This window comes from Equus asinus, chromosome 17, assembly GCF_041296235.1.
Source record: "Equus asinus isolate D_3611 breed Donkey chromosome 17, EquAss-T2T_v2, whole genome shotgun sequence".
Taxonomy (NCBI): Eukaryota; Metazoa; Chordata; class Mammalia; order Perissodactyla; family Equidae; genus Equus; species Equus asinus.
The window spans coordinates 13,835,309-13,860,351 of NC_091806.1; the positions used below are offsets into that span (position 1 = coordinate 13,835,309).

General features: G+C 38.3%; 2 pseudogenes; both read left to right on the forward strand.

The window, feature by feature from the left end:
* The first annotated feature begins 10,377 nt into the window (after positions 1–10,377).
* LOC106844100 (olfactory receptor 4A47-like) lies at positions 10,378–11,306 on the forward strand (annotated as a pseudogene).
* A 12,308-nt stretch (positions 11,307–23,614) lies between these two features.
* LOC123278148 (putative olfactory receptor 4A4) lies at positions 23,615–24,597 on the forward strand (annotated as a pseudogene).
* The last annotated feature ends 446 nt before the right edge of the window (positions 24,598–25,043 follow it).

Below are 25,043 nucleotides of genomic sequence, written 5' to 3' on the forward strand. Positions count from 1 at the left end.
ATCAGATCTCCTTCTCAATATACTAATTTCCACCTATGAGTGGAGTCATATAGAGTTCGTCTTTCTCTGACTGACTTATTTCGCTTAACATAATGCCCTCGAGGTCCATCCACATTGTTGTGAATGGGCCAATTTCATCTTTTTTTATGGCTGAGTAGTATTCCATTGTGTATATATACCACATCTTCTTTATCCAATCATCAGTTTCTGGGCATGTAGGCTGGTTCCACGTCTTGGCTATTGTAAATAATGCTGCGATGAACACAGGGGTGCAACGGACTCTTGAGATTTCTGATATCAGGTTCTTAGGATAGATACCCAGTAATGGGATGGCTGGGTCATAGGGTATTTCTATTTTTAACTTTTTGAGAAATCTCCATACTGTTTTCCATAGTGGCTGTACCAGTTTGCATTCCCACCAACAGTGTATGAGGGTTCCTCTTTCTCCACAACCTCTCCAACATTTGTCGTTCTTGGTTTTGGATGTTTTTGCCAATCTAACGGGGGTAAGGTGATATCTTAGTGTAGTTTTGATTTGCATTTCCCTGATGATTAGCGATGATGAACATCTTTTCATGTGTCTATTGGCCATATTCATATCTTCTTTTGAGAAATGTCTGTTCACGTCCTCTGCCCATTTTTTGATCGGGTTGTTTGTTTTTTTGTTGTGAGGCAGTGTGAGTTCTTTGTATATTATGGAGATTAACCCTTTGTCGGATAAGTGGCTTGTAAATATTTTTTCCCAATTAGTGAGCTGTTTTTTTGTTTCAATTCTGTTTTCCCTTGCCTTGAAGAAGCTCTTTAGTCTGATGAAGTCCCATTTGTTTATTCTTTCTATTGTTTCCCTCAACTGAGGAGTTACAGTGTCCGAAAAGATTCTTTTGAAACTGATGTCAAAGAGTGTACTGCCTATATTCTCTTCCAAAAGACTTATTGTCTCAGGCTTAATCTTTAGGTCTTTGATCCATTTTGAGTTTATTTTGGTGTGTGGTGAAAAAGAATGGTCAATTTTCAATCTTTTGCATGTGGCTGTCCAGTTTTCCCAGCACCATTTGTTGAAGAGACTTTCTTTTCTCCATTGTAGGCCCTCTGCTCCTTTGTTGAAGATTAGCTGTCCATGGATGTGTGCTTTTATCTCTGGGCTTTCAATTCTGTTCCATTGATCTGTGGACCTGTTTTTGTACCAGTACCATGCTGTTTTGATCACTGTAGCTTTGTAGTATGTTTTGAAATCAGGGATTGTGATTCCGCCAGCTTTGTTTTTCTTGCTCAGGATTGCTTTAGCAATTCGTGGTCTTTTGTTCCCCCATATGAATTTTAGGATTGTTTGTTCAATTTCTGTGAAGAATGTTCTTGGGATTCTGATTGGGATAGCATTGAATCTGTATATTGCTTTAGGTAGTATGGACATTTTAACTATGTTTATTCTTCCAATCCATGTGCAAGGAATGTTTTTCCATCTCTTTATGTCATCGCCTATTTCTTTCAAGAAAGTCTTGTAGTTTTCATTGTATAGATCCTTCACTTCCTTGGTTAAGTTTATCCCAAGGTATTTTATTCTTTTCGTTGCGATTGTGAATGGGATAGAGTTCTTGAGTTCTTTTTCTGTTAGTTTATTGTTAGTGTATAGAAATGCTACTGATTTATGCACGTTAATTTTATACCCTGCTACTTTGCTGTAGTTGTTGATTATTTCTAATAGTTTTTCTGTGGATTCTTTGGGGTTTTCTATGTATAAGATCATGTCGTCTGCAAACAACACGAGTTTTACTTCTTCGTTACCTATTTGGATTCCTTTTATTTTTTTTTCCTGCCGAATTTCTCTGGCCAGCACCTCCAGTACTATGTTGAATAGGAGTGGTGAAAGTGGGCACCCTTGTCTTGTTCCTGTCCTCAGAGGGATGGCTTTCAGCTTTTGTCCATTGAGTATGATGTTGGCTGTGGGTCTATCATATATGGCCTTTATTATGTTGAGGTACTTTGCTTCTATACCCATTTTACTGAGGGTTTTTATCATAAATTGGTGTTGGATCTTGTCGAATGCTTTCTCTGCGTCTATTGAGATGATCATGTGGTTTTTGTTTTTCATTTTGTTGATGTAGTGTATCACGTTGATTGACTTGCGGGTGTTGAACCATCTCTGTGTCCCTGGTATAAATCCCACTTGATCCTGGTCTATAATCTTTTTGATGTATTGCTGTATTTGGTTTGCCAAAATTTTGTTGAGGATTTTTGCATCTATGTTCATCAGTGATATCGGCCTGTAGTTCTCCTTCTTTGTGTTGTCCTTGTCAGGTTTGGGGATCAGAGTGATGTTGGCTTCATAGAATGTGTTAGGGAGTTCTCCATCTTTCTCAATTTTCTGGAACAGTTTGAGGAGAATAGGTATTAAGTCTTCTTTGAATGTTTGGTAGAATTCTCCAGAGAAGCCGTCTGGTCCTGGACTCTTGTTTTTGGGGAGGTTTTTGATTACCGTTTCTATTTCCTTACTTGTGATTGGTCTATTCAGATTCTCCATTTCTTCCTGATTCAGTTTGGGGAGATTGTAGGAGTCTAGGAATTTGTCCATTTCTTCCAAGTTGTTCAATTTGTTGGCATATAGTTTTTCATAGTATTCTCTTATGATCTCTTGTATTTCATTGGTATCTGTTGTGATTTCTCCTCTGTCATTCCTGATTTTATTAATTTGCGCTTTCTCTCTTCTTTTCTTGGTGAGTCTGGCTAGGGGTTTGTCAATTTTGTTAATTCTTTCAAAGAACCAACTCTTTGTTTCATTGATCCTTTCTATTGTCTTTTTTGTTTCAATATCGTTTATTTCTGCTCTTATTTTTATTATTTCCCTCCTTCTACTGACTCTGGGCTTTGTTTGTTCTTCTTTTTCTAGTTCCGTTAGGTGTCGTTTGAGGTTGCTTACATGAGCTTTTTCTTGTTTAGTGAGGTGAGCCTGTATTGCGATGAATTTCCCTCTTAGGACTGCTTTTGCTGCATCCCAAATGATTTGGTATGTCGTGTTCTCATTTTCATTAGTCTCCAGATAAAATTTGATTTCCTCTTTAATTTCTTCAATGATCCATTGTTTGTTGAGAGGCGTGTTGTTTAGTCTCCACATTTTTGCACCTTTCTCTGCTTTTTTCTTGTAGTTGATTTCTAGTTTAATAGCGTTATGATCACAAAAGATGCTTGATATTATTTCAACTCTCTTGTATTTATTGATGTTTGCTTTGGTTCCCAAAATATGGTCAATCCTTGAGAATGTTCCATGTGCACTTGTGAAGAATGTGTAACCTGCTGTTTTTGGATGAAGTGTTCTATATATGTCTATTAAGTCTATCTGGTCTAATTTTTCATTTAATTCTATTATTTCCTTGTTGATTTTCTGTCTGGATGTTCTGTCCATTGGTGTTAATGGTGTGTTGAGGTCCCCTACTATTATTGTATTGTTGTTGATGTCTTCTTTTAGTTCTATTAAGAGTTGCTTTACAAATTTTGGTGCTCCTGTGTTGGGTGCGTATATATTTATAAGTGTTATGTCTTCTTGGTGGAGAGTCCCTTTTATCATTATATACTGTCCCTCTTTATCTGTCTTTATCTCTTTTGCTTTGAAATCTACCTTGTCTGATATTAGTATAGCGACATCTGCTTTCTTTTGTTCATTATTAGTTTGGAGTATTGTTCTCCATCCCTTCACTCTGAGTCTGTGTTTGTCTTTGGGGCTGAGGTGTGTTTCCTGGAGGCAGCATATTGTTGGATCTTGTTCTTTGATCCATCCTGCCACTCTGTGTCTTTTGATTGGGGAGTTCAATCCATTTACATTTAGAGTGATTATTGAGACGTGGGGGCCTACCACTCCCATTTTGTGTCTTGTTTTCCGGTTTTCTTCAGTTTCCTTTGTTTCTCGTCCCATGGTTTAATCTGTTCTGATGTAGAGCTGCTACTCTCTGTTGTTGTCCTTCTACTTATCTCCTCTGCTCTTGGTTTTGTAGCCCCTTTCCTTTTTTGATTTTTCAGGAATGAGGGTTTTCCTGAGGATTTCCTGAAGAGGAGGTTTTGTGGCAATGAACTCCCTTAATTTTTGTTTATCTGGGAAGGTTTTTATTTCTCCATCGTATTTGAAGGATATTTTCGCTGGGTAGAGAATTCTCGGCTGTAGATTTTTGTCCTTCAAATTTTTGAATATATCATTCCACTCTCTTCTAGCCTGTAAAGTTTCTGCTGAGAAATCTGCTGATAGCCTGATGGGGGTTCCTTTGTAGGTTAGTTTCTTTTGCCTGGCTGTCCTTAATATTTTCTCCTTGTCGTTGACTTTTGCTAGCTTCACTACTATATGCCGTGGAGTCGGTCTTCTTGCGTTGATAAAGTTTGGAGATCTATTGGCTTCTGTCACCTGAAGATCCATCTCCCTCACCAGATTTGGGAAGTTCTCAGCCATTATTTCTTTGAATAGGTTTTCTGCCTCTTTCTCCTTCTCTTCTCCCTCTGGTATACCTATAATCCTTACGTTGCATCTCCTAATTGTGTCTGATAATTCTCGGAGAGTTTCTTCATTTCTTTTAAGTCTTGCTTCTCTCTCCTCCTCTGCCTGCAACAATTCTATATTGCCATCTTCCAAATTGCTAATTCTTTCCTCCATATTATCGGCCATACTGTTCAGAGCATCTAGATTTTTCTTAATCTCCTCTATTGTGTTCTTCATTTCCAATATTTCTGTTTGGTTCTTCTTTATCGTATCAAACTCTTTTGTGACATAGCTCCTGAACTCGTTGAGTTGTCGGTCAGAATTCTCTGTTAACTCATTGAGAATCTTAATGATGGCTGTTTTGAAGTCATCGTCATTTAGGTTATATATCTCATTTTCTTTGGGATTGTTTTCTGTGTATTTGTTGCTTTCTTTCTGTTCTGGAGATTTAATGTATTTTTTCATATTGCTTGATGTTGTTGATTTGTGCCTCCGCATGGAGATAGAGTTTAGTTGCTCCTTTCACTTGTTTCAGCTGCTGCGGTGGGGGGAGCAGCTGTTTATACTTCACCAACCAGGAACCCTGTCCGTAGTTGCTAACTGGGCCTGGGCCCCTCTTCGTAGCCACAGTGGCCCTTTGGATTCCCTCCTCTGCCGTGGGGGCCGTCACAGGGGGGCTTCAGGCTGCAGGTGCCTACTGTTGCAGCCCACCTAGATGTGCTCTCTCCTTGGGGTCTGCAACGGTGTTATGGGCTTTCCAACGGCCAGGGGTGGGATCACTTATATTTGTCGCTCCGTTGCTGTCGGCACCCACCAAATCTCACTTGTCTTCTATGGGTCGCAGGAGAGCTATTGGCATCTTCTACAGTCTGTGGTTAGTACACCTAGCTATGCTGCTTTTGCCCTGGTGTCTTCCAGCCTTGTGGCTGGCAGCTGGGTGCCTTTTACTGGTGCTGTGCAGAGGCTTTCCCTAAGGCTGCTTTGAGCCTGTAGGGTTTCCCCCTAGGCTACTAAGCTGGGTCTCTGGAACTCTCTCCAGCCCCAGTCCTCTCTGAGATCTCCAGCAATCCCTAGCCTCACGGGGTGGGCAACGGCAGCTGGGGGTCGCCCCGCCCTCTGGGATTCTCTCCGGGCCTCTCCCGGAGCCGTGAATGCTCAGCGTGGCCCCTCTGCTAACGGCAGACCGAGAGTTTTGTCTGCTGCCCGGGCGGAGCTCCGGCGCTTCCCCTCCAGGTCGCAGAACCGGCCTTTGAAAGTTCCCCCCGCCCCGGTCCTCTCCGAGATCTCCGGCAATCCCTAGACCCACGGGGCGGGCAACGGCAGCTGGGGGTCGCCCCGCTCTCAGGGCTTCTCTCCAGGCCTCTGCCGGAGCCGTGAATGCTGGGCGTAGCCCCTCTGCTAATGGCAGACAGAGAGTTTTGTCTGCTGCCTGGCGGAGCTCTGGTGCTTCCCCTCCAGGTCGCAGAACCGGCCTTTGAAAGTTACCCCGTCCCGGTCCTCTCCGAGATCTCTGGCAATCCCTAGCCCCACGGGGCGGGCAACGTCAGCTGGGGGTCACCCCGCCCTCTGGGATTCTCTCCGGGCCTCTCCTGGAGCCGTGAATGCTCAGCGTGGCCCCTCTGCTAACAGCAGACAGAGAGTTTTGTCTGCTGCCCCGGTGGAGCTCCGGCGCTTCCCCTCCGGGTCGCAGAACTGGCCTTTGAAAGTTCCCCCAGCCCCGGTCCTCTCCGAGATCTCCGGCAATCCCTAGTCCCACGGGGCGGGCAACGGCAGCTGGGGGTCGCCCCGCCCTCAGGGCTTCTCTCCGGGCCTCTGCCGGGAGCCCTTAATGCTGGGCGTGGCCCCTCTGCTAATGGCAGACAGAGAGTTTTGTCTGCTGCCTGGCGGAGCTCCGGCGCTTCCCCTCCGGGTCGCAGGACCGGCCTTTGAAAGTTCCCCCTGCCCCGGTCCTCTCCGAGATCTCCGGCAATCCCTAGTCCCACGGGGCGGGCAACGGCAGCTGGGAGATCTCCGTGCCCTCCGTGTCTCTCTCTCTGGGACCCTCCGGGCGCCCCGAGCACCAGGCTGGGTCTCCCCGCCAATGGCGGGGAGAGACTCTCCCCGTGGGCTCAGGTGTGCAACTCCAAAGTTTCCCTCTGTGTTTAGGAGTAATTACAGGGGGTTTAGGTAGGGTTCTGGTCACCTGTTTCCACCGTCGCTCCTCTGTTGTGTGCTCGCTCCTGCCCTAGATGTGTGTGGATCCTCTGGGGGCGTCCGTTGGAAGAAAGCCGCTTGCGGGTACTAGGCTGCCCGTCGGGGTCAGAGAGTTTTCACCTATTTCCACATCCTCCCGGAGGAAAGTCCATCCGCCTTCCGATGTATAGTCGTGTGGGTGTCTCAGACATCCTGAGATGCTGTCTGGATATCCTTTGTCAAGCGATAAGTGTTCAAATAATTGTAGACTCGAAGGGCGAGAGACAAAGAGGACTACTCACGGCGCCATCTTGGCTCTTCCTCCAATGGAATTGTTTTCTTAATTCCCTCTTTGGGTCTTTCATGGATGGTATAGAAATCCCAAATCCCTTTATGATATAAAGCTCTCAAGAAATTGGTTATGGAAGGAACATACCTCAGTATAATAAAGACCGTATAGGACAAATCCACAGCTAACCTCATGTTCAACAGTGAAAGGTAGAAAGCTTTCCCTCTAAAATCAGGAACAAGACAAGAGTGGCCACACTCACCATTTCTTTTTATCATGGTACTGTAATAAAAACTCCCGTGCAATTTTTAGTTTTCTACATATAGATCATGTCATCTGTGAGGTGAGATGATTTTACTTATCTAATTAATTTTTACTTAATATTACTATGTGTAACAGTGTTTCCAATGATAGCAACTTCTTATCCTCTGGGTCTCTCCTTATCCTCTGGATCACCTTTCAAGAAAGGCCTTCTCTGATAACCTTATCCATAATAGAATTCTCCTTCTTATTTTCTGTCACTTATGCTGTTTGCTCTCTTATAAGCACTGAATAAGACTATAATTACCTTATTACATTGTGCCCTTATTTTTTGTCTCTCTATCATAAGGAAAAAAGGTGTATACATGAAGGGCTTTTTACGTGATTCTTTCCCCTGTTTTATTAATGTCTGTCTTCACTCATAGCAGAGTTCCTGGTGTGGAAATTGATCAAAGAAATATTAACTAAATTTGAGTCCCGATGGCTTATAGGAGGCACTCTCATGCCCTATCAATCATTCTCAGTTACACCAAACAGGAAGAGACCTATGCTTGAATCTAAGCAGGAAGTAAAACTACTTTACTGCTAAAGGAAGATTTCCCCCCAACTTGGCAAGAACCCAACCAATGAGAAATTCCACAGCGTAACCAATGAGAAGCCATTGCCTCCCCCAAATTGTCACTTTTCCCCCATGGACTTTCATTTATAACAGCCCCTTCCTCCTCCCCCTTGTCCTATATAAAAGCAAGCTCTCCAACTTTGTTTTCTGGATTTGACTGTGGTTCCCCATAGAATGCACATCCTGAACAGCAATTCTTCTGTCTATTCCCAAATAAACTCATTTTGACTGTCAAATAGGCAAACTTGCTTTTAAAGCTGACCCTTGCAGAAAGTACATGTTCTTAGGTTTTAAAAAATAATAATTGGATATATAATCAGTTCTTACGTCTAAATCAGTGACAAATTATTTTTAACATTGTTACCACACTTCAAGACAGAATAAATTCAGTATTAAATAAAAGGAAAGAAAAATTTGCTATGGCAAATTGAGAAATCCTTGATAAATTAATCTTCGCTGGAACAAAATGATTGGGTAGACACTTTATTCTCTTGTCTCAATATCCTTATAATGCTTCTAAAGCAATTTTTCTCTCCATATAACATCTTTCTGATATTAATTATGTGATTTGGTTAAGTAGTATCTTTACATATAAATATTCTTTTAAATTTTGTGGGAAATCCCAGTGAATCTAATTAAGCAAGAATTAGTTTGGGACATATTCCAATTCCAGGACTCAATGATAAATGTGATGAGAAATGATAAAATATCCAATGATCTTTGTCCCTGGAGGAAGAAGATGCTATCCTCTTAAGAACTGATGCAAAATTTTCAGGAGGTCCTTTGTTAGGCTTAAAGGATCACATAAAAAATCACAAAAGAGTGTCTCTCAAAATCTCAAGTGAAATAGACTAGCTGTAACAAGATGAGAAAATGAGAGGACTCAACAAATGAATGGTATTTTCTATTTTGATATGAGTAGGAAAGAAGTTACGCTAGAAAACTTTCCTTGTGAAATGACTAGTAGCTATTATTATTAAAATCATAATTTGCTTGCCTTTTTGATAAATTATTTTACCATGATAAATTTTTGCTTTTATGTGTGCACTAGGAAATTCTTATTCAACAATATGCAGTGCAAATAAAAATCATCTCCTAAATAATCATAAGACTCCATGGAATAAAGGGACAGGCAGCTGCATGAAACAAAATAAACCCTCAAGTCATAATGAAGCTTTTAGTCCTCTGTTGTCACACTGGATGAATGAAGAATTCCATGTATCTATGAGTGAATTAAAAAGTCTTCTTTCAGATTGTGAACAAGCCTCCACAAGGTAAGAGTAACAGTAAATAGTATGAACCAGACACCACAATTGTGAGAATTTCCTCCTTATGCAGGAAATTAAATTATTTTGAAATAAATCAACTTAGATTCCAATCCTATTATTATCACTTTAAAAATGTGTGGCCTTGGGAAATTTAATTAGGTGTTCTGAACCTCAGTGTCTTCAATTATAAAATGGGGATTACAGTTCTTGTTACTATAAATATTGAATATGATATATTTAATTGTGAGTGATGGGAAACCATTGTAGGTGTTTTGAGCTGTGGAGTGATGTAATCACACTAAGATTTAAAACTGACCATTTGGGTTGCTTCAGGGGAAGAAAGTTTTGGAGGCCAGAATGAGACATGGTAGCTTTGGCAGAAGGCTATTGCAGTGGGCCAAGAAGGAAATGGGTATTTGGGAAATGACCAAATTTGTGATTAGAAAGTACAGTCAACAGGATTTGTCAAAGATATGAATAAGCAATTTAGAACAATAAAGGAGTGAAGGACACTGCGAGATCTGATCAATTACACAAAAGATGGTACCTTTTAATGAGATGAGGAACATCAATGTTTATTGTGGAAAATTAAAAACTTAGTTTTATAAATACGAAATTGATATCCAATTGAAGATGTATAAAATTACAGATGTTGCATATACACACTTGAAAATTAGGGGAGAGATATGGGCTTGAGACACAAAATTGAAGTGCTTCAACATTATTCTTCACAGGAAGGTGGAATATCCATCTAGTGACCCTAAGAAAAAGGTTTCAATGAGGTCTGACACAATCCAGGACAGCAAGCTTCCATTCATAATTTTATCTACTCAATTTGAGTATGTAAAACTTCTTCAATGGGTCTTAAGTATCATACTTTTGTGGCATTATAAATGGTGAACTTTTTATGGAATTCCATTTCAATTTTCTTGTGTTTTTTCACTTGTCTTTTAAAACTCAGCTAAAACATTGCTTCCTCTGAGAAGCCTTCTCTGATTTGAGTTTGAGTGAAATATTCCTACACTGCAACCCTTAGCTTTGTGTGAATATTTTTATAATGGCACTTATTACATCACCCTGGAATTGGCTGCAACCTCATCATGCATCATATCACTGAGGGTAGGGAACTATGTCTTATTCACCTTGGTAATCACAATGAGTATGACACATTTGACACAAATAGGTACTCCAAACCCAGTTATTTAATTGGATGAGTAAGTAAAAAATTAGGTTTATAGTACACTTAAAAGATTCCCCCCTTGTTTTGTAGGTAAACTGCTTCTAATATCTGAGGGCAGCACCTATTAAGACTATGGAAGCAAGGAACAATGTGACTTACTTTGTCCTCTTGGGACTCACACAGAATCCAAAGGAGCAGAAAGTCCTTTTTGTTATGTTTTTGCTCTGTTACGTTTTGACCATGGTGGGCAACATGCTCATTGTTGTGACTGTGACTCTGAGTACGACTTTGGACTCCCCAGTGTACTTCTTTCTTGCTAGGCTGTCATTTATAGATGTCCTTTATTCATCTTCCATTTCCCCCAGATTGATTTCAGAATTGTTCGTTGGGGAAAATGCCATATCCTTCCACTCTTGTATGACACAGCTCTTTATAGAGCAGTTTTTTGGTGGATCAGAGGTCTTTCTTCTGTTGGTGATGGCCTATGACCGCTATGTGGCCATCTGTAAGCCCTTGCATTGTTTGGTTATCACGAGGCAATGGGTGTTTATGTGCTGCTAGTAGTGTCTTGGATTTTTGGTTTTCTGCACTCAGTAATTCAACTTAGCACTATTTATGGGCTCCCATTCTGTGGCCCCAATGTCATTGACCACTTTATGTGTGACATGTATCCTTTATTGAAACTTCTCTGTACTGACACCTATGTCACTGGCCTCTTAGCAGTGGCTAATGGAGGAGTAAGCTGTATTATTGTGTTTCTGCTGTTACTCTTCTCTTATGGTGTCATCTTGCACTCTCTAAAGAACCTTAGTCAGGAAGGGAGGCGGAAAGCCCTCCAGACCTGTGGTTCCCACATCACTGTGGTTGTCTTCTTCTTTGTTCCCTGTATTTTCATGTATGCAAGACCTGCTAAGACCTTCCCCATTGACAAATCATTGAGTGTGTTCTATACAGTCATTACCCCTATGCTGAACCCGTTAATCTATACTCTAAGAAATACAGAGATGGCAAATGCTATGAAGAAGCTCTGGAGAAGAAAAGTCATATCTGGCAGTAAATAAGTTCGACATTCACCATGAAGAGAGTTATTTGACATTAATGCCATTCTCCTTGCATGTAGAACTATTCTTAAATCTGAAGCAAACTTTTCTTTCTCTACGGGATTTATGATAATTATAATTAAAGAATGAACTATATGTTTGTGTTATGAATAACAGTTTCCCTGAAAGAATGTAGGCTCTATAATATCTTGTTTATCACTGTAGCTAGAAAGGTGAAATGCATATATGGTAAGAGGTCAATAAAAAATGTTCAGTAAATTAAAGAAATGTCTATAGATTTACACTAATTTTTAATTAATTTCTTCATTTACTTTTATTAATTTTTTCTCATTCTTAGTTTTATCTTTAGTCAGATTCTTGTTTTTTATCTTCATTCTTTTAACTGTGTTAGTTAAAAAATTTAGTGCTACATTGACTATCTTCTTTGTTCAATTTCGTTTGCATTGCATATGAAATTTTAGTCATATATTTATATTTTAAAATAAAGAAATGAAAATGTAATAGATAATAAATATTAAAAAGAAAATCCATACAGAACAGTAAAAGTGTAAGTAAAGCTCCTACCTATCCATCACCAGAGTCTCCCAATTCTTCTTTAGATGCAGTCACTGTACTCTGTTTCTAAAATTCTTCAAGTAATAATCTTTACTACAAATCATATCATAAAATCCTACAATTTTGGATGCAATTTTTTACTGGTTGGACCTGTCTTTGGTTGCTGTATGCCTTTGCCTAGTTTCTTAAGGCCCTATAAAGTTATGTTAGTCAGTTTAGTTGTTTTCTGCATGTTTCTATGTGGGATCTAGGATCTGGTAAATCCTCATCTGCCATCTTTCTCTGGAGGCAACTTATTCGGGCATTCCTGGAAAGGATCCTTCACAGCTAAAGTTATGGGAATCATGAGATGCTGAAATTTTGATAAATCATGCAAAGGAAGCTCACTGTCTTTGTAGTTACAAAGCAAAAAAATCTGGGTATATAGGATATTTTAGGTCTATTTTGTCCATATATATTTTTCGGTACTTCTTAATCTTCTGTCACAGCAGGACTGATTCTTTCTTTCTCTTTCTTCTTCCAAAGGAAAGACCTGTTGTTTATTCGTGCCACATTCTTTGGACTAAAACTCATGGTTATTGTTATCTTAACTAGTCATTTACGTTGAGAGCTTTTCTCATGGTTTTGTTGTGTGAAGGAGAATTTATGCATCATATTTGTAAACATGTTGTAGAGATATAGATGATAAAATTTAGTATATTAGAATGGTTTAGAGCAAATTTTCTGAGTATGACAGTCCTGATAAAACTTAATTTTTGTACTTATTGTGTGAATTTTGGCAAAACACAACTTGAGGATTCAATTAAAAGGAATTATAGAGATACTATCAGGATCAAATAAATAATCCTTGCAAAGCTGTTATTACCACTGAATGCTTAATGGATGTTAGTTATTATGAATATTCATTATTACTGGAGTCCCTGAAAGTGTAATAAAAATATTCATTAATCTAATCTTTTAGTGACCCTTAGAAGGAATGATACTCTGCATCTTTCTGTTGTGAAGGATATTCAGAAACCTGACTGTCATTTAAGAAGTTCTTGAGGACTGGAATGGTTTCCAAACTTCTTGGCCACTACTGAACCTCTGGCTCCTGGTTTTCTAATCTACATTTACCCTGTGCCTCCATGTTCTTGGGGCTGAGTCATTTGTGGGTCTGATTTTCTCCTCACAAATCCTTTCTGAATGGTGAAACCTTCCTTTTACTATGAATCTGAGGCCAACAGAGCAGGCAACCAGAATATGAACTCACAAAATATAGATATTTCTTAGAGAAGACAGTATGGTGCAGTGATTAAGACAGGCCTCTGGAGTCAGATTACCTGGGTTTACATGTGACCTGAGGAATTTGTTTAAAATCTCTATGCCACATTTTCTTTATCTGTATAAACAATAATGATACTACCTGTCCCATAAAGTCCTTGGAGAACATAAATGAGTTAATATTTGTTAAGTGCTCATAACAATATCTAACACATAGAAAACATTATAAATGTGTGTTCAAAAGCCAAAAGTATTCGCTTGTACTGACTCAATTTCCAGCTAGGATTGGGTCTTACCCTGTCTTTGTCTTTTTAGGTGAAAAATGTACCCTCTTGTATGACCAACTCAACCTAAATTATGACCTACGTAATTTTTTCCTTGAAGATCAAGCAGTTGTGTACAGAGTCTTGGGGCATTATTCAATGTCTGGAAGTCCTGTAAGCAGCAGAGTTTCAGATAATGTGGAATAATTTTTTAGTCTGTATTCAACTAAATTAGAGTCATATTTCAGCTCACTAGTTAATGTAACACCACATGTGTGATCTCAGAGTATCATTTTCTTCTCAGTTACTAAAGATAAAGAAATAGTAATGCTTTGCTCATATGATTATTTTAAGCATTAGATGGGATAATGCGTGCAAAGCATCCAGGACAATGTCTGGTGCTCAGGAGGTGCATAATCAATGTCACTGATTTTTTTGCCTCTTTCACTTCTACATCAGTGTCCAATTTGTCTGACTTTTTGAACCCCGTGATTTATTTTTATGATTCAATTCTATGTAAATATTATATTAGAGGCTATCAGGGACTTTAAGACGTCTGAAAGTATACGAAATGAAATTAGCGTAAGATGGATGAGATTTAACTCTGAATAATTTGTTAATAATGTCAATGTCACTCAAATTAAAATAAGGTTTAGGAAAACCTCATAATTGAATGAATTTTCTTAATGTCAAATAAGAAGGATGCGACATAATTATAATTGTATTAAAGTCTATTATTTATGAATTGTAATGTGGCATATGCTATGAAAACATTACTTTGTATAATCCTTATAAGAGATTTATGAAATAGCTAGAATTATTCCTGTTCTCCAGAAATAATTAACTGAAGTTTGGAAAACTTTAACTAACTTGCTCAAGGTCACAGAGCTGGCAGATACCTAAGGTAGGGTTTGAACCCATGTAGTTTTCTTTCAGAAACTGTGCTCTTAAACACTATGCTAAATATCATAAAAATGATGTATATATGGGCAAAGAAAGTTTCCAGTTATGAGAGATAAGCAATAAATAAGTAAACATATGTCAAAAAATAGAGTGCAAAAAGTTCTTAAAAAATAAAGAAGTGATGTAACAGAGAGTGACTCAGAAGGCAAGGGGCCACTTTAGATTGAGTGTTCAAAGAAGACCTGAGGAAGAATTTACAGCATTTATCTAATCATGTCCAGGCATGGGAGACAATGAGCTGAAAGTCATGAGAAAAACCACCAGAGAAGAATTTCTGTACGTGGGAAGGGGAATTTTATCTGACTTGTATAAATATCATGAACTCTTCCTGTTTCTTCTGACTCAAAGATCACTGAGCATCCTTAAACTTATAATGAAGGCAGTACTAATTAAAATCAGGGTGAAACTAAATTAGCCATTATACACACCAATATACACATATATATGATATATATTCAAGCAACTATGACTTCAAGATACTGAGCTAAGCTGATTTGTAGAAAGAAAGCAATCTGTTTAACCAAATTTGCACTAAAAGGTAACTGGCCTTTTCATAGCCTGTAAGACTTTGCACAATTGCTCACCACTCACACACACATCTACTTAATGTTAGCCAATACCACCCTCTCCCATGTTGCCTATGTTTCAGTCCCAATGGCTTAATTCTTGCCCTAGGGCCTCTGCACTAGGTTTTCTTTATTCCCAAAATGGTTGTCTTCTAGAGATCCAAATCACTGGCTCATCGTCATTGCCCAGTCCTCAGTCCAACTGCCCCCTTCTAAGAGAGGTCTTTCTTAACCATACATGTAAAGCCATGCTCTTTCTCCATGAGTTAGTCTCTAAAAAACATCTCTGTTAATTTTCTCTTCAGCATTTCCGCAATCTGATTCATCTTTTGTTTCTGTCTTCCAACTACTGCGTAAACTCTATAAAAGTAAAAGGATTACTTGTTTTGTTCACTACCAAATATAAAAGCACCTAAAACAGAGATTGGCACAGAGTATATACTTGATAAGTATTTACTCAACAAACTGCTATAATTTCCATGTAACAATTTTTAGAATGAATTCATTTGTAAAAACAAGCTTTATTAACTGGAATAGTTCTGAAACTGATGTCATTACATCTTGGCGATAAATTGAAATGAAGAATTTTAGATTTGTTTGGCAAACATTAGAGATCTTATCTGAAGAGACATAATCATATCTAGAGAGCTTAATTTAGAAGGGACTTAATATATGAAATGGCAGCATCAAGAATCTTTGTAAGAGCTAGAGTCACCAAGTCAAGGCTGTTACAAGGAACAACTTACAGAAGCACACCTGGCAGAACTGGCATGACAAAAGAGATGTTGCCTCTGCTAACTCCATGACCATGTTGGCACTGGCTAACTGGAAATGTGCCACCACTGCCCTGACCTAGGAACCACTCTGACTCTATTGACTCTCTACGAGAACCCAGCCTCAGATAACTAAATTCCAATTTGAAGACTTGCACAGACGATCCTTGTTGGCAAAACCCCAGTCAAATGTCTGTACTCGACAATCAAGGAAATCTGGAAAATGTAGTTTTTTGGATTGTATTTTGGCAAAGTGAATACTGCATCCTCTGGGACACTAACAAATCATTTGAGTGCATTCAAAGTTTGGGCAGCCACACACCTATGGTTTTCAGTACAATTGGGGATGGAATCTTCGGTAAAGTGTTTTATTCTATCTGATAGATAGTTGACTGTGATTCTGTCTTCCCTACTCATAAGAAAGAAGGGAGACATAAAAGGCTACAAGTAAGTTAGAGAGCGTAAAAATGATTGGTACTATACAGAGCTGTTGATATATTCATTTAATTTTTACTAAACACCTACTCGGTAAGCATTGTGTTAGTACTCAAGCAGAAACACAAATATGTGGGATATTTCTTAACTTTCTTAGTGTGGTATAGCATGGGATTTGTTAGTAATTTTAAAAAGGCTCTTCTATCTTAATTTTGAAATGTTTTAGATGGAAGATTTCCTAAGTTAAAAAAATCTTGTCTAAATTACTTACTCTCACTTTAAATATTTTACCAAATCCAACTGCCTTACTAAGCTCTGCACTGCCCTGAAGAATATGGTTCCTATTTTTCTCTTCAATTTCAGTTTTTTTTCTTCTCTCCATTTCCTACTATCCTCTATGTTTACTAACTTTTCAGTGTGTCTTTTTGTTTATTTTTTATTGAGGTCATATTGTCCTACAAATGGGTAAATTTCAGCTGTATGTCACTATATTTCACTTTCTGCATAGAGTACATCATATTCACCTCCAACAGTGCAGTTTTTATCCATCACCGTTGAGATGTGCCCATTTACTCTTTTTGCCCTCCTGCCATCCCTTCTCCAATAGCTTCTAATCTGTTATTGTTATTTACGTGTTTCATTGTTTATCATCCACGTATGAGTGAAATCATATGGTATTTGTCTTTCTCTCTCTGATTTATTTTACTCAGTGTCATACCCTCAAGTTCTATCCATACTGTTGCAACTGGAAGAATTTTTTTCTTTTCTATGGCTGAGTAGTATTCCATTGTGTGTGTGTGAGTGTGCGTTTGTGTGTGAGTAGACATATAAACCGCATTTTTAAAATTTTTTTTCCAGTAAATTTTATTGAGATCATAATGGTAATTTTGGTTGTATATTATTATTTAAGAATTCCTGAATAGATTTCATCCTGCTCACCCCCAGTAGTCTAATTTTTGTTCATCACTTTACATATGTGCCCCTTTATCCCTTTCACCCACTTCCTAACCCCCTTCACCTCTGGTAACTATTAACCTGTTTATCCATGTATTTGTTATCTTTATCCATGTATTTGTTATCTTCCACATATGAGTGAAATCATGCAGTATTTGCCTTTCTCTGTCTGGCTTGCTTAGCTTAACATCATACCCTCAAGTTCCATCCACATTGCTGCAAATGGGACAATTTTGCCTTTTTTATGGTTGAAAAGTATTTGCATACAATATTGTATACAACATACATATATATATACACCACATGTTCTTTATCCATTCATCCATAGAAGGGCAGTTGGGTTGCTTCCACATCTTTTGTGAATAATGCTGCAATGAACATAGGAGTGCATAAATCTCTTTGGGTCATTGATTTAAAGTTCTTTGGATAAATACCCAGTAGTGGGATAGCTAGATTGTATGTTATATCTATTTTTAACTTTTTGAAAAATCCCTATACTGTTTTCCATAGTGGCAGAAGCAGTTTGCATTCCCCCCAGTAGTGTATGAGGGTTCCCTTTTCTTCACATCCTCTCTAGCACTTGTTGATATTTATCTTGGTAATTATACCCATTCTGACTTGGGTAAGGTGATATCTCATTGGAGTTTTGATTTGCATTTCCCTAATAACAAGTGATGTTAAACATCATTTCATGTATCTATTGGCCATCTGTATATCTTCTTTGGGAAAATGTCTGTTCGCATCCTCTGCCCAATTTTTTATCATGTTGTTTGTTGTTTTGTTGAGTTGTATGAGTTCCTTGTATATTTTGGAGATCAGTCTATTTTAGGATAAATGATGTGCAAGTATTTTCTCCCAGTTGGTGGGTTGTTTGATTTTGTTCATAGTTTCCCTTGCTTTCCAGAAGGTTTTAGACTGATGTAATCCCATTCATTAACTTTTTGTTTTCCTTTATGAGTAGACATGGTTTTTGAAAAGATTCTGCTAAGACCAATGTCAAAGAAGTTCTGCCTATATTTTCTTCTAGGAATCTTAGGGTTTCAGGTCCAGTGCATTTTGAGTTAATTTTTGTGTATGCTTCAAGATAATGGTCTACTTTCATTCTTTGCATGTGCCTGTCCGGTTTTCCAAACACCGTTTATTGAAGAGACTTTCCTTTCTCCCTTGTATGTTCTTGGTTGTTTTGTCAAAGATCAACTGTCCATTGATCGATGGTTTTATTTCTGGTCTTTAAATTCTCTTGCATTGATCTGTGTGTCTTTTTTTGTGCCAGTACCATGCGTTTGATTGCTATAGCTTTATAGTAAATTTTGAAGTCAGGGACTGTGATGCCTCCAGCTTTGTTACTTTTTGTCAGGATTGTTTTGGCTATTTGGGATCTTTTGTTGTTCCATATAAATTTTAGGATCCTTTGTTCTATTTCTGGGAAAAACATCATTGGGATTCCAATAGGGATTGCATTGAATCTGTAGATTGCTTTAGGTATTATGGACATTCTAACCCTGTTTATTCTTCTGACCCATAAGTGTGAAATATCTTTCCATTTCTTTAAATCTTCAGTTTCTTTCAATAATGTCTTATCGTTTTCAGTGGACAGGCCTTACACCTCTTTGGCTAAGTTTACTCCTAGATCTTTTATTCTTCTTGCTGTGATTGTAAATGGGATTGTATTCTTGATTTTCCTTTCTGCTAGTTCATTGATAGTGTATAGAAACGCAACAGATTTTTAAAAGTTGATTTTGTACCCTGCAACTTTGATGTAGTTGTTGATTATTTCTAATAGTTTTCCGGTGGATTCATTAGGGTTTTCTATATGTAGAATCATGACATCTGCAAACAGCGAGAGTTTCAATTCTTCCTTTCCAGTTTGGATTCCTTTTATTTCTTTTTCTTTCCTAATTACTCTGGCCAAAACCTCCAGTACTATGTTGAATAAGAGTGGCATGAGTGGGGACCCTGGTCTTTCTCCTGTTCTCGGAGGGATGGCTTTCAGTTTTTCATCATTAAATATGACGGTGACTGTGGGTTTGCTATATATGGCTTTTATTATGTTGAGGTACTTTCCTTCTACACCGAGTTAATTGAGGTTTTTTATCATAAATGATGTTGGATCTTGCCAACTGCTTTCTCTGCATCCATTGAGATTAGCATATGATTGTTTTTCCTCATTTTGCTAATGTCGAGTATCACACTGATTGATTTTCAGATGTTGAACCATCCATTTATCCGTGGAATAAATCTCACTTTATTATGGTGTGTGATCCTTTTAATGTACCACTGTATTTGGTATGCCAATATTTTGTTGAGGATTTTTGCATCAAAGTTCATCAGTGATATTGACCTGTAATTTTCCTTCTTTGTGTTGTCCTTATCTGGTTTTGGTATCAGGGTAATAATGGCCTCATAGAATGTGTTAGGAAGCATTCCATCTTCAAGTTTTCAGAATAGTTTGAGAAGGATAGGTACAAAATCTTTGAATTTTTGTTAGAATTCTCCAGAGAAGCCATCTGGTCCTGGTCTTTGTTTTTTTGGGAGGTTTTTTGTTACTATTTCAATCTCTTTCCTTGTGATTGGTCTATTCAGATTCTCTATTTTTTCTTGATTCAGTTTTGAGAGGCTGTATGAGTCTAAGAATTTATCCATTTCTTCTAGCTTATCCAATTTGTAGGCATATATTTTTTCATAGTATTCTCTTATAATCCTTTATATTTCTGTTTAAGTGTTGTAATTCCCCTCTTTCATTTCTAATTTTATTTGAGTCTTTCTTTCTCTTGGTGACTCTCACTAAGAGTGAGTCAATTTTGTTAATCCTCTCAAAGAATCAGCTCTTACTTTTAGTAGTCCTTTCCTTACTGATTTTTAGTCTCTATTTCATTTATTTCTGCTCTGACTTTTATTATTTCCCTCCTTCTGCTGACATTGAGCTTTGTTTGTTCTTCTGTTTCTAGTTCTAATAGTTACATTTTAAAATTAATCATTTGAGATGTTTCTTGCTTCTTGAAGTGGGCCTGTATTGCTATGAATTTCCATCTTACAACTGCTTTTACTGTATTGCATATGAGTTGGTACATTGTATTTTTATTTTCGTTTCTCTCTAGGTATATTTTAATTTCCTCTTTGATTTCTTCATTGATCCAATGGTTTTTCAGTAGCATTTTGTTTAGTCTCCACATATTTCTCACTTTCCTGGTTGCTTTCTGGTAGTTGATTTTTAGTTTCATAGTATCATGGTTGGAAACGGTGGTTGGGATGATTTTAATCTTCTTAAATTTATTGAGGCTTGCCTTGTTTCCCGACATATGGTCTATCTTTGAGAATGATCCATGTGCACATGAGAAGAATGCATAGTCTGCTAGTTTTGGTTGGCATGCTCTCTCTATATCTATTAAGTCCATCTGTTGAAGAGTTTCATTTAATTATACTATTTGCTTGTTTAATTTTGTCTGGGTGATCAGTCCATTGATGTAATTGGGGTGTCAATGTCCCCTACTAATATGGTGTTGCTGTTTTTTTCTCTCTTTAAGTCTGTTAAAAATTGGTTTATGTACTTTGGGGCCCCTGTGCTGGGTGCATATATATTAATGTGCTATATCCTCTTGGTGGGATTTCCCTTTTATCATCAAATACTGCCCCTCTTTATTTCTCATTGTCTTTTTAAAAGTCTGCTTTGTCTGATATAAGTATACTAACAGCTGCTTTCTTTTGTTTATATTTGCTTTTAGTATCATCTTCCATCCCTTCATTCTGAGCCCGTATTTGTCTTTAGAGCTGATTTGTGTTTCCTGAAGGTAGCATAATTTTGGGTCTTGTTTTTTAATCCATTCAGCTATTCTGTGTCTTTTTTTTTTTAAGATTTTTTTTTTCCTTTTTCTCCCCAAAGACCCCCGGTACATAGTTGTATATTCTTCTTTGTGGGTCCTTCTAGTTGTGGCATGTGGGACACTGCCTCAGCATGCTTTGATGAACAGTGAAATGTCCATGCCCAGGATTCGAACCAATGAAACACTGGGCCACCTGCAGCAGAGCGTGTGAACTTAACCACTCTGACCACTGGGCCAGCCACGCACTCTGTGTCTTTTGATTGGAGAATTAAATCCGTTTACATTTGAAGTGATTATTGATAGATGAGTGCTTGATACTGCCATTGTACCCCTTGTTTTCTGGTTATTCTATGTTTCCATTGTTTCTCTTCCTTTGTATTTCTGACTACCATTTCATTTTACTGATTTTCTGAAGAGGTTTTCTCAGTTTTCTCCCTTTTTATGAATTGTAGCTCTGCTCTAATGTTTGGTTTAGTGGTTACCATGAGGATTGTATAAAAGATCTCATAGATGAAATAGTCTATTTTGTCATAGCCTCTTATCTCCATTAACCCAAGCAGGTTCCTTCACTTTCCTCTCCCCTTCTCAGTTATTGCTGGTCCAAATTGTTATGTTTTTAATATGAATTTGTGACTAAGTTGAAGTGTTTATCATTAGTTTTGATGCTTTATTTCCCTTTATCTTTTAAGTCATTATTGAGTCTTTGCCTCTCTGATCTGATAGAGAGCTGTTTTCTGATTATGTCTGTCTAATTATCTCCCTGCTCAAAGCTTTGTAGATCTTTGCCTTTTGGTTTGCAATGTAAGGGTATCTAATTATTTTTTGTAGGGGAGGTCTAGTGGTGATGAACTACCACAGCTTATATTATATCTGGGGGAGATTTTGTTTCTCCATCATATCTGAAAGAAAGTTTCAGTGGATAATGTATTCTTGGCTGAAAGTTTTTGTCTTTCAGCATTTTTAATTCATCATTTCATTCTCACCTAGCCTGTAGGATTTTTGCTGGGAAATCCGCTGAAAGCCGTATAGGGATTCCTTTGTAGGTTATTTTCTTCTGTCTTGCTGCTCTTAATATTTTTTCTTTGCCATCGACTTTTGCAATTTTTACCATTATATTCCTTGCAGAAGATCTTTACCATTGATGTAATTAGGGCTTCTATTGGCTTTTTGTATTTGTAAATCCAGAACCATCCCCTGGTTTGAGGAGTTCTCAGCTATTATTTCTTTGAACAAGCTCTCTACTCCTTTCTCCTCCCCTTCTCCCTCTGAGATACATACAATCCTTATGTTGTTTTCCTAATTGAGTCAGATATTTCTTGAAGAATTCCTCCATTTTTATAAAATCTTAGTTGTGTCTTCTCCTCCAGCTGTGGAATTTCTAAATTTTTATTCTGTAAATCACTAATTCTTTCCTCCATAACATCAGCTCTATTTCTTAAGGACTCTAGATTATTTTTTATTTAATTAATTGTGTTTTCCATATCCAGAATTTCTGTTTCATTTTTTTTATAGTTTCTATCTCTTTGGTGAAGAGATTTATTTTATTACTGAGCTCGTTCAATTGTGTTCTATGTTTTCTTCTAAGTTGTTGAGTTTCCTTATGACAGTTATTTTGAATTCTCTGCCATTTAGGTTATAAATTTCTGTGTTTTCAGGGTTGGGCTCTGGAGAATTGTCATTTCCTTCTAGTTTGAATCGTTGCTGCAGTTTATCATGGTGTTTGATGAACTAATCTTTTGTCAGGGCATTTGTGGATGTCTTATGTCACAGATTCCATCTGTTTCCATGATGGGGAAAGAAGCTCAGAGTTTTTGACCACACCCCATCTGCTGGAAGCTGTGGGGTTACTATGGGTGCTTGACCAGGCATGGAGTGTGTTGAGGCACTGTGTGGACTGTGGTTGGAGGGTGGTACATCCTTGCTGGACTGAGCTATGGCCACTCCTTAGTGTCACAGTGAGCTCTCCTCCCCACCAGGAAGACAATGATGAGTGTACTAAAGGGTGCTGCTGCCTCTTCCTGCAGCCTCCTCAGGTCATTGTCCTATGGACACTCTTGTGGGACTGGGGTGTGCTTGCCCCAGCAGATAGATCAGCTGTCATCTCTACTTGTGGTCTGAGGGGACGCTGTGCCTAGTAGGCATGGCTTCCTCACTGGGACTAAGCTCCTTGAGACCACAGGGGTCCAGCCGGCTCCCTGTCCCTGCCAGGAAATTGATCATGAGTTGTCTAAGGGCTGATACTGCCTACTCCTAGAGTCACCCTGGTGCATGTTCCCACTTTGGGGGCACTTGTGCCAGGCTGGACAGTATTTGTCTGTGTGCACAAGCTTACTAGGGGACAGGAGGGAGTGCTCATCGATCTCTGCTTTTTCCCAGAGGGCCAGTCTATCCACTCTCAGATGTATAGCTTTGTGTGTCTCTCAAGCATCCTGTTTTGCTGTGTGGGCTTCCTCCATTGGTCATTGAACATACACTTAGTTTTAGTTCAAAAGGGGGAGAGCCAAAGGGAAGTGCTAATTCCACCATGTTGCTGACATCACTGTTCAGCAGTCTTGTATTCTTATAATCTTTACTGTACAGTCACATAATAAACCACAATGCCTAAATGTTGAATAAATAAACAGATTATCTTAAGATTTTAGTAAGTCACTAGTAATAATTATATTTGCTAGTAATTTTATCCTGAACTCTGAAATAATATATACAGAAGAACCTATGGAACAAAGGAAAAATGTGACTGAGTTTGTCCTCTTGGTGTTTACTCAGAGATCCAGGGTCAGGAATTATTATTTGTCATGGTCTTTCTCATCTATATTGTGACAGGGGTGGGTAAACTACTCATTGTCTTGACAGTGGTGGTTAGCCCAACCCTGGATGCCCCTATGTACTTCTTTCTTGGCTACTTATCATTTATAGATGCTGTTTATTTCTATGACAGTCACATTAAATATGATTATAGACATACTTTATGAGAAGAAAATCACTTCCTTCCAACATTGCATGAGCCATCTTTTTCTAGGGCACTTACTTTATGGTTCTGAGATTTTATTCTTGGTGGTAATAGCCTGTGACTGCTATATGGTCATCTGGAAACCCTTGCATTATTTGACCATCATGAATCAGTGGGTGTGTGTTCTGCTGCTTCTGTTCGCCTGGAATGGAGGTACTTTGCAGGCTGTAGTCCAACTTCTTTTTGTTTAAAAACTACCCTTCTGTGGCACCAGTGTCATTGATCACTTCATGTGTGACATGTACCCTTTACTAAAACATGCCTGCACTGACACCTACATTGTTGGCCTCGCTGTGGTTGACAAGACCGGGGCAATCTGTGTAGTCATCTTTATGCTGTTACTTATCTCCTGTAGGATAATTCTTCACTCCCTGAAAATCTTAGTCAGGAAGGGAGGCACAACGTCGCATCTGCCTGTGGCTTCCACATCACTGTGGTGATCCTTTAATTTGTCCCCTGTATTTTTATGCATATGAGACCTCCTTCTACCTTATCCATTGATAAATCTTAGTCTGTGTTTTATACCATTATCACCCCCATGTTGTACCCCTTAATCCATATTCTGAGAAATAGAAAGATGGAAAATGCCAGGAAAAAGCTCTTTAACAAGAAAAGAAAAGGAGACAGCAGAGAAATATATCACCTATTTTCAATGAAGAATAGCTCCTTCCAGGAAATCCATTTGTGATTATTTAATGGTAGTAAATTTCTCCGCATGTTTAATAACTTGTGTATGGTGAAGAACATTATGTGAATTATCCCCATGATGAAAATATATTTTTAAGGTTTTTGTAGTTTCTTAGGAAATTACATGTTCAGATTTTGTGACTCTTAACCTAAGACTCTTATGACCTAGGAAATGCAACATTAAACTAAATATTTGTGGAGATGAACATGCTCGAGGGAGCACATAGTAAGCCATATTAAGACAAATAACAATGGAAGCTCACAAAGATTTGATGTATAGGTAGCCTCTTGTTGGACAATAATTCCTTTCTTATAGAAACAGTTACTCAGTTGATACTGGAATGAAATTAAGGGGCTGAATTAAAGGACTGAAAATCATTATGTTTCCATCTGACATGGATTAAGGCCCTGATCAACAACATCATCTCCAACCCAGAACTACAGGTC